Source organism: Ambystoma mexicanum, chromosome 10, assembly GCF_040938575.1.
Source record: "Ambystoma mexicanum isolate Mex_15411 chromosome 10, UKY_AmexF1_1, whole genome shotgun sequence".
Taxonomy (NCBI): domain Eukaryota; kingdom Metazoa; phylum Chordata; class Amphibia; order Caudata; family Ambystomatidae; genus Ambystoma; species Ambystoma mexicanum.
In genome coordinates, this window is record NC_090932.1 from 320,855,502 (window position 1) to 320,871,434 (window position 15,933).

The 15,933-nt window shown below is 44.9% G+C and overlaps 1 protein-coding gene across 1 annotated transcript in view; it reads left to right on the forward strand.

The window, feature by feature from the left end:
- Positions 1–15,933, forward strand: part of LOC138493169 (disintegrin and metalloproteinase domain-containing protein 9-like) — a 4,098,706-nt gene that overhangs the window by 2,513,313 nt on the left and 1,569,460 nt on the right. The gene's annotated exons all lie outside the window — the stretch shown is intronic.

A 15,933-nucleotide genomic window follows, 5' to 3' on the forward strand; every position in this document is an offset into this window, starting at 1 on the left:
GCACCTCTGTGGTATGGCTGCAAGAGACACATTTGCTTCCTAAATATGTGGCTCGTATGATTACACAAAGAGTTCCCCAAACAGTACTTTGCATCGAATGGCACCAAAAAGAGGGGAGTTGCAATCTTGATTGTAAAGGACACAGAGTTCTACATGCGATTTCAGTATAAAGACCCAGAGGGTCGCTACTTGGTCCTGATGGGGTAATTATCAGGTCAACTGGTCACCTTGATAGCACTGTCTGCCCCAAATGAGAAGCAGGATCCGTTCCTAACAGATTTGTTGGGTAGGTTAACAGGGTGGTGTGCGGGCAAGGTGTTGGTGGGGGGGATTTTAATTGTGTTATGGATGCTTCCATGGACAAAACATTGCAACCCACCCCCAATGACGGTAGGGCGCTTCCTCAGGGAGTTGCACCTCATCGAAACATGCAGATTTTTTCATCCTAATGTCCGGACATACACAAACTATTCTGCCGCGTGTAGAGGGTTCTAACGAATAGACATGGTTTTAGTTTCAGACTCCTTCATGCCGCAAGACCGATCTAGAGATCGCGTGAAATATATTGTTAGGCAGAATTATATGCAGTACCCTTTGGGAACACCACACACAATTAAGACTACAAGTGACAGTACAAATTCACCTTTGGTACAAGCCTGTACTACACAGTAAAAGTGGTAGCGATGGCTGAGCAGCCAGACTTATCTCAAGAGCAAGTGAGCAGTATCAATAGTTTCAGAAAGGACAGGAATTACTATGATTCAAACAAACACTAACTCAAGGTTTCTGAATAAAAGAATATACATTTATTTACACATCAGTTGGATAACATCTCACTAAAGTAAAGCAGTTCAAAAAATCACACTCTTAATACACCACACCACTCCCAATAGTTTCCAGACAAGTTAAGTTCACAAAATAAAGTGGAAGCAAAATAGCACTCTGTTACTTAAAAGGGAGGGAAAGTCAAAGTTAGGCAGAAACTGAGCAGCACCAACAGGTAAGTAGGCAAGGCAATCTAGAAAGAGGAACTACAGTGATGGAATCAAATCAAAAAGGCTTAGGGCCAAAGTAAATAGGACAAAAGTCTTTTTCTCAAGATCACACAGTTCAGGGTAGTTCGCGGCTAAGTCTTTGCCAAGAGTCCCGGATGAAGTTGGACGGCAGAAAAGTTTGTTTAAAGAGAAGAGAAGGACAAGCCCTCGGATTGGAGAAAGATTTCACATACTTTCCCCATGGCTGAACGAAACGCCCAACAGGGTTTGCACACTACCTTTCAATGGAGAAGAAGCTGTAGCTGAGGCAGGTGTTCCTGGTAGTTCCTGCAGGCTCACGGTTCCTGAAGCGACTTTCGGACTGACATGAAGTAGGAAGACTGGAGGGTCCTGCACTGCCCAGGTAAGAAACCAGCAGCTGTCATGAATCACAGAGTGCGCCCCTTTTGGGCTTCTTGGTCCCTGTCACAGCGGGCTTGCACTCATTAATACGCCCAACATGGCCGTCCAGCGTAATCCCTTCTCGATCCGTGCGCTGGACGTAGCCTTTTCTACTAATAGACCACGCGCTCCGTGCGTCTCAATGCTATTGCGAAGTAGCGACCAGACGTGTGCTCAGTAGCTCGCGGTTCTTCTCCTTTTTCCAATCCCACTATCCCTTCCTAGTCCTCCCCCTTCTACTTACCTCCTGGATTCCTGGCTAGCATGCTTCCACTGCCTCCTGGATTTCTGGATTCGGCGTCCCGGAAACTGAACGCATTCTGGATTCGGAAGAGAATCGGGCAGCCTTCTTCAAGACCCGGTCCATCAGGAAGAAGGCATCGACCAAGGACACCAGTAAAGAACGGACTCAGGTGAGAAGGGGGGAACTCCTTGACAGTTTGAGACGCCACCCGACCGAACTTGATATTGATATGGAGGCTGCCGTGCAGGACCTGATGCGTAGTATGCAGGAATTATCAACCGAGGTACAGAATTTAAAGGCGGAGAACGCCGCTCTCAAACAGTTGGTCCTATCCCGGGATTCTGCTACAAAAGAAAGTGTCTTACTGGGCGGCATCGTGGACAAATACGACGGCTCAGCAAAGACCCTTCGTGCATTCCTGGATTCGTGCTTGGTCCACTTTACCTTCAAGCCCTATTACTTTTCGACCCCCAGGACCAAGGTGGGTTTTATAATCTCTCACCTTTCCGGGAATGCCTTAACTTGGGCTACTCCCCTCGTTAACTCTAGTGATGCCCTCTTGGACGACTATGATGGGTTTATACAGGCCCTTAAAAACATGTTTGACCGCCCTGAGCAGGTTTACAGCGCCCAGGAATGCCTGTTACACTTTCAGCAAGGTTCCCAGGATGTGCTCACTTATGTGACCCGATTTAAACAGTTGGCTAAGGAAGCTGACTGGTCCGCTCAGGCGAGCTTTACCCTGTTCAGGAGAGGATTGAACGAAGAGATTAAGGATGAGCTGGCCAGAGTGGCACGACCAAGCTCGTTCCAGGCACTAATGGATCTTGCCATGCAAATTGACTTCCGTATCAAGGAAAGGAAGACAGAAAAGAAAAAAACCAGGGGAATTCCTCCCAAGGTATCATTTGAGAGTACCGTCAGAACGGACACCAACCCAAGCCCAGTCACAGAACCAGAGCCCATACAGATTGACCCATATCCCTGCGAGAGAGAATGAGAAGAATTCATACGGGCTTGTGCATGTATTGTGCCTCGGATAAGCATTTGGTTAGGGAATGCCCTCTAGCACCCCCTCGGCGTTCGGGAAAAGCCAGCTCCCGATCCTAGATGGAGCAGAGCTTCGGGAGAGAGATGTTTGCTCCACATCAATTCCATCCTTGGACTCTCCTGGACAAAACTATTTGGTGATATTACAGGCCTTTTTATCACCCTCCAAGAATAAGACCTATTCAATTTTGGCCCTGGTAGACTGCGGAGCTATGGGGATATTCATTGATCAAGAATGGGTTACTAAACATCGAATTCCGTACGAGACACGAAGCACCATGCAACCTGTGGAAGCTATTGACGGAAGACCCCTCGCATCAGGGCCCATAAGCCTGCAGACCAAAGAGATCCAGCTTTCAATAAATCACCATCAGGAGCTGATTAGGTTTGACATCATTAAGTCAGCTAATTACCCCATGGTTTTGGGTATGCCCTGGCTACAGAAACACAATTCATATATCAACTGGACAGCGGGTTCTCTATTCCTAGGCTCAGAGTTTTGCATGTCTCACTGCCTATCCCTGGAACCTCCGTTAACATACCCAAAGGAACCAACAAGGGAACAACAGACATCACTCATGGTGTCTAATGTGATACACGTTCCTGAGGCCTATCAAGGATATGCTGATGTGTTTTCAACTGCCATAGTCCAGGCCTTACCCCCACACAGACCTGAAGACTGCGCAATAGATACAGAACCCTCCGCAGTGATTCCCTTCGGCAGGATTTTCATCCTTTCCGAACCCGAGAAAAAGGCCCTAAGAGAATACCTGGATACCAACCTTGAAAATGGCACCATAAGACCTTCAAAATCTCCTGCCGGTGCTTACTTATACTTTGTTCCCAAGAAGGATAACAAGGAACTCCGACCCTGCCTCGATTATCGCGGCCTAAATCAATGCACCCTCAAGGACCGGTACTCGTTACCCTTGATTTCGGACATCCTGGAAGCCGTGAGAGGCGCGGTAATATTCACCAAGTTGGATCTCAGGGGGGCCTATCATTTGATTCGTGTCCGGGAAGGGGACGAATGGAAAACCGCCTTCAAAACACCCTTTGGCCATTATGAATATCTAGTCATGCCCTTTGGACTAGCTAATGCCCCGGCAATTTTCCAACGCTTTATGGACAGGGTGTTTTCTGACATGTTGTTTCTCTTCGTCATTGTATATCTGGATGACATATTGATCTTCTCCAAGGACCCTATACAACATGAAGAGCACGTGAAGGCAGTCTTGCAGAGACTTAGAGAACACAAACTCCTAGCCAAACCCGAAAAATGTTTGTTCCATGTAACCTCCGTTCATTACCTAGGATTTATCCTTAGCCCAGAAGGATTCGGTATGGATCCTTCAAAGGTAAAGGCCATACTGACCTGGCCTGCTCCTACTTCCGTGAAACAAGTTCAATCATTCCTGGGCCTTGCCAATTTCTACCGCAAGTTCATATCTAACTTCTCCGAGATAGTACAACCGATTGTTGCTCTCCTGAAGAAAGACACTCCCTTCCTCTGGTCTACACCACAAGAAACGGCGTTCCAGCGTCTGAAGACAGAGTTTACACAAGCTCCTATCTTGGCCCAACCCGATACTAGTCGACCCTTCCTAGTAGAAAAAGACGCCTCTAATTACACCATAGGTGCGGTCCTGAAGCAAGAATTAGGAGATAAACTGGAACACCCAATTGCTTATCTTTCACGAACCCTGACTCCTAGTGAAACACACTATTCAGTCCTGGAAAAGGAATGGTTAGCCATCCGTCAAGCCTCCACTGAGTGGCGACATTTACTTCTGGGAGCTAAACATCCAGTTCAGGTCCGTACGGACCACCATAACCTCCAGATTCTACAGTCTTTGGAGTGTAGGAGTAGTCGTCAGGTGCGATGGGCCTACTTCTTTGCCCAGTACAAGTTCCACATCACTCATATTCCAGGATCACAAAACCCAACTGCTGACGCCTTATCTCGACGACCAGACTACGAGCCCATTGAAGACAAGGCATATCCTCAGATGTTTTCCCCCAAGATCTTTGTAGCCCAAGCAGTCAACCTCCTTGAAGAAATCCAAGCTCAGACCCAATCCTCTGATCTGTGGAAGGATATATCTAAGAAAAATCAATGGAATCTAAGGGTCCGGGAAGGGTATCTGTTCAAGGACAATGTATTGGTCATCCCTACAAAAAGGCTACAGCAAAGAATAATACATTTCTGTCATGATACCCTACACTGCGGACATCGTGGCATCGCCAATACCCTCCGTCTTATACAAAAGCAATTCTGGTGGCCTAGGATGAGATTCGACGTACAGCAGTACATTTAATTCTGTATTGTCTGCAGTCAAAATAAACATGATGACAAGAGACCGGCGGGCCTTCTACTGCAACCTACACTGCCAACCAGGCCATGGGAGATTATCGCTATGGACTTCATTGTGGAACTACCACCTTCCCGTGGATACACTACCATTATGGTTACCATAGACTTGTTCACTCATATGGCTCATTTTACACCCCTGCATAAACTGCCATCCTCCTCTGAACTAACAGGAATCTCCCTGGAACACATATTCCGTTTGCATGGACTCCCTTCCAAGATCATATCGGATCGTGGACCTCAATACATCTCGCAATTCTGGAAAAGTCTCTGTCAATGCTTAGAAATCCAACGCGCCCTTTCTTCAGGATATCACCCTCAAACCAACAGAGCCACAGAACGTGTCAATCAAACCCTGGAACAGTATCTTCGATGCTTCGCCACCAAGGTTCAGGATGACTGGTCCCTCCTGATACCCGTGGCTGAATTCGCCTACAACAATTCCGACCATTCGGCATTTAAGACCAGCCCCTTTTATTGCAGTCAAGGTTTCCATCCATCAGTCCTGCCTTCTGTTCTTCCTCAACCTACACCAGTACCTACAGTTGACTCCTGTATCGAAACCCTTGTCAATATACATAAGGAGGCCAAGGAATTCTTGGAGAAGGCCAGAAAACAGACCAAGAAATATGCAGATTCCAAAAGAAGACCAGGCCCTTCTTATGCTATCGGTGACCAGGTCTGGTTGTCCTCAAAATTACTACCCCGACATCTACGGCCAAGTAAATTGGCCCCTCGATACTATGGACCATTTCCCATCAAAGAAGTTATAAATCCCGTTTCTTATCGGATCAAATTGCCAGACTCCTGGAAGAAAATACACCCAGTCTTTCACACATCTTTGCTGAAACCCTACTATCCATCCTCCTGGAAACCCTGCAAACCTCCTCCTATACTGGTCGACAACCAATTGGAATACGAGGTGTCCCGGATTTGTGATTCCAGGTATAGAAGGGGCCAGCTTCAATATCTGGTTGAATGGAAAGGATATCCCCCTAGTGAAAGAACCTGGGAGCCTATGTCAAACATCAAGGCCCCTCGACTGCTCAGAAGATTTCATCTCATTCACCCGGGCAAACCTGGAGGGAAAGGTCTTCGGAGGAGGCATGCTGTCATGAATCACAGAGTGCGCCCATTTTGGGCTTCTTGGTCCCTGTCACAGTGGGCTTGCACTCATTAATACTCCCAACATGGCCGTCCAGCGTAATCCCTTCTCGCTCCATGCGCTGGACGTAGCCTTTTCTACTAATAGACCACGACTTCCGCGGCTACGCGCGTCTCAGTGCTATTGTGAAGTAGCGACCAGACGTGTGCTCCGTAGCTCGCAGTTCTTCTCCTTTTTCCAATCCCGCTATCCCTTCCTAGTCCCCCCCCCTTCTACTTACCTCCTGGATTTCTGGCTAGCTTGCTTCCACTGCCTCCTGGATTCCTGGATTCGGTGTCCCGGAAACTGAATGCATTCTGGATTCGGAAGAGAATCGGGCAGCCTTCTTCAAGACCCGGTCCATCCGCAAGAAGGCATCGACCAAGGACACCAGCAAAGAATGGACTCAGGTGAGAAGGGGGGAACTCCTTGACAGCAGCAGAGCAAAGCAACAAATAAAAGGTGCGCTCCTTAAAACCCAAGCAGGGTCCGACCTTCCTGGCTACCCGGCCCACTGTAGCTCTGTACAGTGAATTTGACCAGAGGAGGGAGTCCTGGCTTGTAGTTTGGGCAAACTGGTTGGTCCCACCAGCTCAGGGGAAGAAGATTCCTGGAGGATCTTCTCTGTCGTTGGGGTTTGGAGGATTCGGACCTGCAGCAGGGCTTCAAAGCTGCTGAGGGACTCAGTAGGTAAGGGAAATGAGCCATTCTGGAGAATTCTCCCTAACATATATGTCCGACCATGACCCGGTCGTCCTCCGGGCAGAACCCTTGTCACCCATCTCAAGGATCCGTAGACCTTAGAGGCTGAATGACCTGTTACTAAGAGACCTCCCACTGAGAGAGCATATGGAAACAGTAATGAGACACTATTTTCGGGAAAACGATAATGGGGAAGTGGACTGGTGCATGGTTTGGGATGCTGGCAAGACTGCCATAAGGGGGAGTTCATTGCCCAGGTGTCTGCTTTCTTGAGGGAGAAGGAGCTCCAAAGGGTGGGGCTGGAACGGGAGGTGAATGAGGCAGAGGACTTGCACAAGGCCCAGGGGTCTCAGAAGGCTTGGCAGGCTTTGTAGAACGCTAGGGCAAGATTGGAGGCACACTTGACAGATAGGTCAGCCCAGCTCCTAATCCCAACCAAACAATCATATTATTTGAGGCGGGGATAAAGCTAACCGCTTTCTTGCAGCTAAATTGAGGAAGCAAAGAGCCAAAAATGATGTCGCACAATTGAAAAATCCATCTGGGAACTTATTAAGGGGGGAGGCGGAGAAAATGGAAACTATGCAGACTTTTTATAGAACTTAAGCAGCGAAGATCAGCAGGCCTTCCTGGGGAAAATGGAATTGCCCCTAATAACGGCAGAAGATAGACTGCTTTTGGAGTCCCCATTTACTGAAGAGGAGGTGGGTAGGGTACTCTCCCTAGTAATAAGGCCTTGGGCCAGATGGGTTTAGGTGTGCTTAGTACAAAACATTCCGGAACATACTGACTGTCCCTCTGACAAAATTGTTCAACCGGATAAGGGACAGGGGTACAGTTTCAGGGCATATGGGATCCTCTACAACCACTTTAATACTGAAGCCTGGAAAGGACCTGACCGAGTGTGACAATTATCACCCTATCTCCCTGCTCAAAGGAGATGCCAAGCTCTACGCAAAAGTCCTGGGCCAGCGATTAATGAGGGTGCTGCCAAAAATGATACACCCTGATCAGGCAGGGATCATTATGGTGAGGCATACCCAGGACAACATTCGTAGGGCAGTGAATGTGGCAATATGGGGACATATAACAGCACAAAAGATGTACATGACATCCCTTGATGCAACTAGAGTTTGATAGCTTGGACTGGGGTTTCCTGAGGCTAACATTAGAGAAGTTTGGATGTGGGCCAATCTTTACACGTATAGTTTTGGCCAGCCTGCAGTCTCCCTCTATGAAATTACAGGTTTATGTGCAGTTCTCTGCCTCTATCCCATTGAGAAGGCACCCATCAGGGATGCCCGCTGTCACCATTGATATTCGCCATGGAGCCATTGGCGCAGGCGGTATGGGCAGATCCAGAGATTCAGGGAAACACAATTAAAGGGACACACACAAGATTGCATTATATGCAGACGACGTCCTGTTGTTCCTCCGAGACACTGCTTGCTTGCTCACTCCCAAGGGTTATGAGGCTTTTGGGGGAGTTTGCAGAGGTATCTGTATTTTGCATTAACTACTACAAATATAAAGCGCTCAATGTCACAGAGGACTCAACCCTGGTGGACGGCTGGAGTAGGAGATTCCCCCTGTCCTGGGAGAGGGATGACATAGCATACTTGGGTGTAAAGTTGACCCCAACTTACAAAGGCTTGTATGCTGCCAAAGTCCGGGTCTCTGGGAAGATCTGCTAGACGATCTCAAGAGGTGGGACATGCAGGAACTCTCCTGGTTTGTCTGCATAACAGCCTTTAAGATGACCCTACTACCGTGATGTTTGTATATGGTGCACACTCTTCCGATCCCAGTCCAAGTGATCAAAAACCTACAGAGGGAAGAGATTGCTCGCTACTTCCAGGCGGCGCAGTTGGCTCCCATGTTACAATGGTCCTCAACAGAGCATCAAAGGGGTTGGTGTGCTTTGGAACTGTCAGGCTTTCTCAAATCTGATGTTGTCCCCGGAAGCTGCTGAACCCCCGCAGTCCCCTTTGGATGCTAACCTCTTAACTGGTATCAAACAGTTCAGTTGAGAGCACCCCCAAGGGAAAGGGGGAAAATGGGACAAAATAATAAACTTCAGGTTTTGCTCAGCTTCTTTATCTGTCAACCTGTTGGTGAAAATAACAACAAATTCACTTTAGTCACTAACCTTTGAATTCCTTGGCTCTGACTTCTCGTTATAATATTTAAGTAAATAAACACGCCACCATACCTGATTATCCTCTGTGAATAACTTAGAGGACGTGTGAATTCAAATGAAGAAAACAGAAAAATAGAGTCTCAGATGCTCTTACTAATTTCTTCAATTCGGTTGTGAAAAAGCTGCTAATCTCTCTCAGTTTAATGAGTTAATCTTCAAGCAGTTCCAATGTCATTTACCCAAACAACCCGCTGGAAATATTATACATGTAGTTTGTATTGATGATTTCTAGCTGCTTCAATACCAATTCCAAAAATGACACTCTGGCTATTCAAGTTAAAATGGTTTGTTTCCTGAATATATAAAAGTGTTCATTAATTGGATCTTTTGCTGGCAAAGATGATCGCTCATAAAAGAAGCGTTCTTTTAACCAGAATATGCGCATGCGTGAAGATATTGTTTACTCCTTCTAAAATGGAAGCGCACAAAAACAAGGAAAAGAGTTCAAAAATGAAACTGGCATGGGCGCATGCGTAAATGAATAGTATTCCACTCTTCTTAAAATGAAGTGTTCAAACAGGAAGGAGAAAGTCCTCAGTTCCGGACACTAATCCTTGAAGAGGCAGCCCAGTGATGATCACGCGCCAGGTTAGAATGTTAGTAAATTAAACATAACGCTTCAGAGTCGCATGGCTACCACACTGTCACTTGCGCAGACAGTGTAAGATTTCTAACGCTAGTCCGACGCTAATAAAAGCACTGTTACCGAAAAAGGGTACAATACTCAATATTTTATACGGCCGAAAAAACACACGACGCTAAAATGATAAACAGACCTCCACACTCCAACTAGCCAATTGCAAAAAATGTGACGCAGTTCAGTAAATTTAAATACAGTTCTAGAAGTTCAAAAATAGATTCATGAAAGAACGAAATGAACTACTATTTTAACAAAAACTAATAAAAACAGGAACCAGTTAATTAATGGAATTAATATTTAACTCCTGCTTGAAAATCACAAAGATCCATAAAAGATAATGAATTCACTTAGCTTGCTTCTTTCTTTCACCGGAACGTTTTCTAAGTTTCTTCTTAAATCTCCAACACTTTCCAGAACCAAAATAACTAATTTTAGGCACAAGGGCCTAACTAAAGTTTTCTAAATCTTAAGAGCTTCAAACATAGGACCTTCCAGCTGGGCTTCTGACAATGAAAGGCGGTTTAGAATGTTCCAACAATGCCTTTCTGTTACTTCTGACCAATCACTGATCCTTTTGGAAGTCTCCATTTTGACTTGGGAAGCTCTCCACACTCTGCACAGAAAGTTAAGGCCCAAACCATACTTTATGTTAATCATATCCTCATTCTACCACATTCAACCAAATCCCACGAAACCTGACAGTACCCCCCCCTTAATGCCCTGTCCCAGGGCCAATTTTAGAAGGATACTTTCTATGAAATTTTGAGACTAATTGTGGTGCATGCACATTCACCTCGTCTTCCCATGTACGTTCCTCAGGTCCGAAACCTTCCCAGTCTATTAAATATTGTAGTTTCCCTCTTAACCTCCTGGAATCTACAATTCTTTTCACCACAAACTCTTCGGATGAATTCTCTAACTGAACTGGTGAAGGTGGATGTACAACTCTAGTCCCCGGAATCACAGGTTTTAATAGACTAATGTGAAAAGTTGGATGTATTTTCAAGGAAGTAGGTAGTTTTAACCGTACTGACACTGGATTGATTATCTTTTCTATTTTAAATGGACCTACAAAACGTGGAGTAAATTTGTTTTTGCCCTTAATTCTCAAATGTCTCGTCGAAAGCCAAACCAAGTCACCAACCTTATATTTAGGACCCAACCTCCTTTTTTGATCTGCAAATCTTTTGTACTTCTGTTTACTATCGAAAAGTACCCTTTTTGCTCTTTCCAAATTTTTTCTCATAGTTTTTAATCGAACCTCAACTCCAGGATTTTCTGACTCTTCAGTAATTTCAAAACTTAAAAACCGTGGGTGAAAACCTCTTCCAAGATAAAATGGAGACATGTTAGTTGAATCTTTAGCACAATTATTATAAGCAAATTCGGCAAGCCAAATCAAATCCACCCATTCTTCCCCTGCCTGTAGATAACACCTCAAATACTTCTCCAGTTCTTGATTTACTCTTTCTACTTGTCCATTGGTCTCGGGATGATAACCTGATGATAAACTGACTTCCACACCCAAATCCTTACAAAAAACCCTCCAAAATCTAGAAATAAATTGAGGACCTCTATCTGAGATAATTTGATTAGGCAGACCATGCAGTCTAACTATTTCTCGCAAAAAGACTTTGGCCAAATTGTCTGCAGTAACCTCTCCCTCCATTGGAACAAAGTGAGCCTCTTTTGACAAGAGGTCCACCACAACTAGAATAGATGTACAACCCTTGTCACAAGGAAGATCTGTAATGAAGTCCAGGGAAATTGTATGCCAAGGACGAGGTGGAATAGGCAACGGCTCCAACAACCCGACTGGTTTTCCGGTTTGACTCTTCATTTGAGCGCAAATAGCACAAGTTTTTACAAAATTTAAGATGTCCTGACGCATTTTTTCCCACCAGAAGCTCCTCCTGACCAATTCTAGCGTCTTTCTAAAACCTGGGTGTCCGGACAGCATAGATTCATGACAGTCTCTTATTACTCTCTCTCTCAATTCCAAAATAGGTAAGTAAAGTTTATTTTCAAAGAACGGCAATCCTTTCTCAAGTTTTCGAACCGGATCCTTTCGGACCCATTCCTCCATTTGTGCAATTGACATGGACTTTCGAACTTCTTCCTCAACATCCTCAATTTTCTGTATTCCGGCTGATGAAAATTTTTTGGGTGTAAAGGGACAATTTCCTAAAAAATGACCGCCCCTACCACAATATAAACACAAATTATTCTCACGCCTCCTAGTTTTTTCCTCTTTTGATAAAGGACCTTTTATTCTAATTTGTTGATCATTCACCCTTGGTTTCACTTCTTTACTACCCACCTCAAGCTTTGAACGCTCTCCTCTAATGACTGACCTCACCTCCCCCTGAGTACAACGACGCCTTTCTGCTTTCCTTTCACTTATACGATAGTCCAACTGAACTACTAAATCAATCAATTCCTCACAAGAAGAAGGGCGTTGGACTACACTGGACAAGGCATCCTTCAACTCCTCCTTGAGGCCTCTATAAAAAAGAGAAGACCTCTTCTCTGCTGGCCACTGGGATTCTAAAACCAAAGACCTAAACTGTGTGATATATGTAACCAAGTCTCTGTTTCCTTGACGCAAATCTAATAATTCACCATCAATTTCTAAGGACAGTTGTCTTTTATCAAACATTTTCTTAAATTCTTCCATAAAAAAAGAAACATTTTTTAAAGATAAACTCTTCTGCCTGACCAATAAACCTGCCCAAGTAGAAGCCTCTCCAGATAAATAAGACATCATAAAAGTAACTTTGGAAGCATCAGAAGGAAATAGTTCGGGCCTACTAAGAAAGTGCAACTCACATTGGGTTACAAATGTCTGAAATTTACTTGAATCTCCGTAGTAACGCTCTGGAGCTGCCAAAGGTACTGGCATAACTAATGCCCTAAAACCTCCCTCTGCCCCATCACCTCTACCCACACCTCTCTCCTCACCAACCCTTACCAATTCCGGGGGAAATTCTTCTCTCCCAATTCCCTGCGTCTGTGCCATCTTTTCACTTAACTCATCTACTCTTTGTCCTAATTTTTTATTCTCTTGATATGCCACCTTTAATTCTTCCTGTAATTCCCTCACTAAAACACTTAACGCTTCCATTGAGAACTCGGGGTTCATGACAGCTTAGGAGGACTATTTTTTCTGGCCTTTCATACTGTCAGGCTTTCTCAAATCTGATGTTGTCCCCGGAAGCTGCTGAACCCCCGCAGTCCCCTTTGGATGCTAACCTCTTAACTGGTATCAAACAGTTCAGTTGAGAGCACCCCCAAGGGAAAGGGGGAAAATGGGACAAAATAATAAACTTCAGGTTTTGCTCAGCTTCTTTATCTGTCAACCTGTTGGTGAAAATAACAACAAATTCACTTTAGTCACTAACCTTTGAATTCCTTGGCTCTGACTTCTCGTTATAATATTTAAGTAAATAAACACGCCACCATACCTGATTATCCTCTGTGAATAACTTAGAGGACGTGTGAATTCAAATGAAGAAAACAGAAAAATAGAGTCTCAGATGCTCTTACTAATTTCTTCAATTCGGTTGTGAAAAAGCTGCTAATCTCTCTCAGTTTAATGAGTTAATCTTCAAGCAGTTCCAATGTCATTTACCCAAACAACCCGCTGGAAATATTATACATGTAGTTTGTATTGATGATTTCTAGCTGCTTCAATACCAATTCCAAAAATGACACTCTGGCTATTCAAGTTAAAATGGTTTGTTTCCTGAATATATAAAAGTGTTCATTAATTGGATCTTTTGCTGGCAAAGATGATCGCTCATAAAAGAAGCGTTCTTTTAACCAGAATATGCGCATGCGTGAAGATATTGTTTACTCCTTCTAAAATGGAAGCGCACAAAAACAAGGAAAAGAGTTCAAAAATGAAACTGGCATGGGCGCATGCGTAAATGAATAGTATTCCACTCTTCTTAAAATGAAGTGTTCAAACAGGAAGGAGAAAGTCCTCAGTTCCGGACACTAATCCTTGAAGAGGCAGCCCAGTGATGATCACGCGCCAGGTTAGAATGTTAGTAAATTAAACATAACGCTTCAGAGTCGCATGGCTACCACACTGTCACTTGCGCAGACAGTGTAAGATTTCTAACGCTAGTCCGACGCTAATAAAAGCACTGTTACCGAAAAAGGGTACAATACTCAATATTTTATACGGCCGAAAAAACACACGACGCTAAAATGATAAACAGACCTCCACACTCCAACTAGCCAATTGCAAAAAATGTGACGCAGTTCAGTAAATTTAAATACAGTTCTAGAAGTTCAAAAATAGATTCATGAAAGAACGAAATGAACTACTATTTTAACAAAAACTAATAAAAACAGGAACCAGTTAATTAATGGAATTAATATTTAACTCCTGCTTGAAAATCACAAAGATCCATAAAAGATAATGAATTCACTTAGCTTGCTTCTTTCTTTCACCGGAACGTTTTCTAAGTTTCTTCTTAAATCTCCAACACTTTCCAGAACCAAAATAACTAATTTTAGGCACAAGGGCCTAACTAAAGTTTTCTAAATCTTAAGAGCTTCAAACATAGGACCTTCCAGCTGGGCTTCTGACAATGAAAGGCGGTTTAGAATGTTCCAACAATGCCTTTCTGTTACTTCTGACCAATCACTGATCCTTTTGGAAGTCTCCATTTTGACTTGGGAAGCTCTCCACACTCTGCACAGAAAGTTAAGGCCCAAACCATACTTTATGTTAATCATATCCTCATTCTACCACATTCAACCAAATCCCACGAAACCTGACAGGAACAAAGTGCTACGGATGTTCAGCCGGGCTACTTGGGGTTCCTTGGGCAATCAGCGAGGGGGCCAGGTGGCCCATTACTTGAAACCACAAAGTGTTCCCTCACCTACTGCCATGCGGGACAAAAAGCTAAAAGTGGGGTTAGGTCCACTTACATCGATGGGTTATAATGCTGATTTTGCGCCAGTTAGGTCTCCTAACCTTTGGGTGAATTGGGCAGGGCAAGCAAGCTTAATCCTAATTAACTTCTATCAGGATGAGGCCCCGTTGTATTTTATAGACTGTAAAACTACATTTCAGGTAACAGAGCGGGAACGGTTCCACAACATTCAGATCTGACACTGCATCATGAATAGGTTGGTTAGGAAGGCAGCTAATAGAGAGCCCACAGGCCTAGAGATAACGATGAGGGAGGGTTTGCCGAAACACGGCGTATCATTATGGCCCTCATTACAACCCAGGCGTTAAGGGGTTAACGGCGCCGTAAAAGGTGGCGGCACCGTTAAACCCTTAACGCCTGATTACGAGGTCCCTTTGCGGGTGGCACTTTAACGCCTGCTTTTAGCAGGCGTTAAAAAACCAGCCCGCAAAGGGACCTTGGTGCTAAGTACGGTGCCGCAATTTGCGGCACCGTACTTAGCGCCTTGCCCATTCCCATTGAGCCCTATGGGGCAAAAATGGGAATGGGGAAGGGCCATGGCGGCAGGGGAATTACCGCCCCGCCAACCTCGGAATGGGGCGGTAATTCCCCATTCCGCCATGGCGGAGTCGGTAAGTTACCGGCATGGACCATGGTGTTATTAGCACCATGGTCCAACGCCTGGGTCGTAATGAGGGCCTATATCTTTTGCTAGATGGAGCTGTACCTGGGGACATCCTGACATACATGTCTAAGTGGGAGCAAGACTTGGGGGTCACCATAACGGAGGAGGAATGGGGACAGATCTGGCATTGAGCACTTAAGAGTTTCAAATGCATGGCCATCAAAGAATCGGCATATATGATATGCTTCCGGTGGTATGTGACCCCACATCGTTGCATTCCATTAACTGCAAAATGTCTTCCCTGTGTTTGACGGAATTGTGGAGAGGTGGGGAATCTGGGCTATATGTGGTGGACTTGCCCAAAGGCACAATCCTTCTGGAAAGAAATCCTAAGCCATATTAAGGACATATTGGGCATACAATTACCTCTTAGCCTGACAGTGGTGATATTGAGGGCAGTGCTGGAGGGTCTATACGCCACGAGTGTGGCTTGTGCCACCCTCAATACTCATTTTGTTAGAACTGATATAATATTGTTTCGTCCTCATTGTATATCTTGGCCTATGCCCAGTCGCTTTGCGAGGAAATCC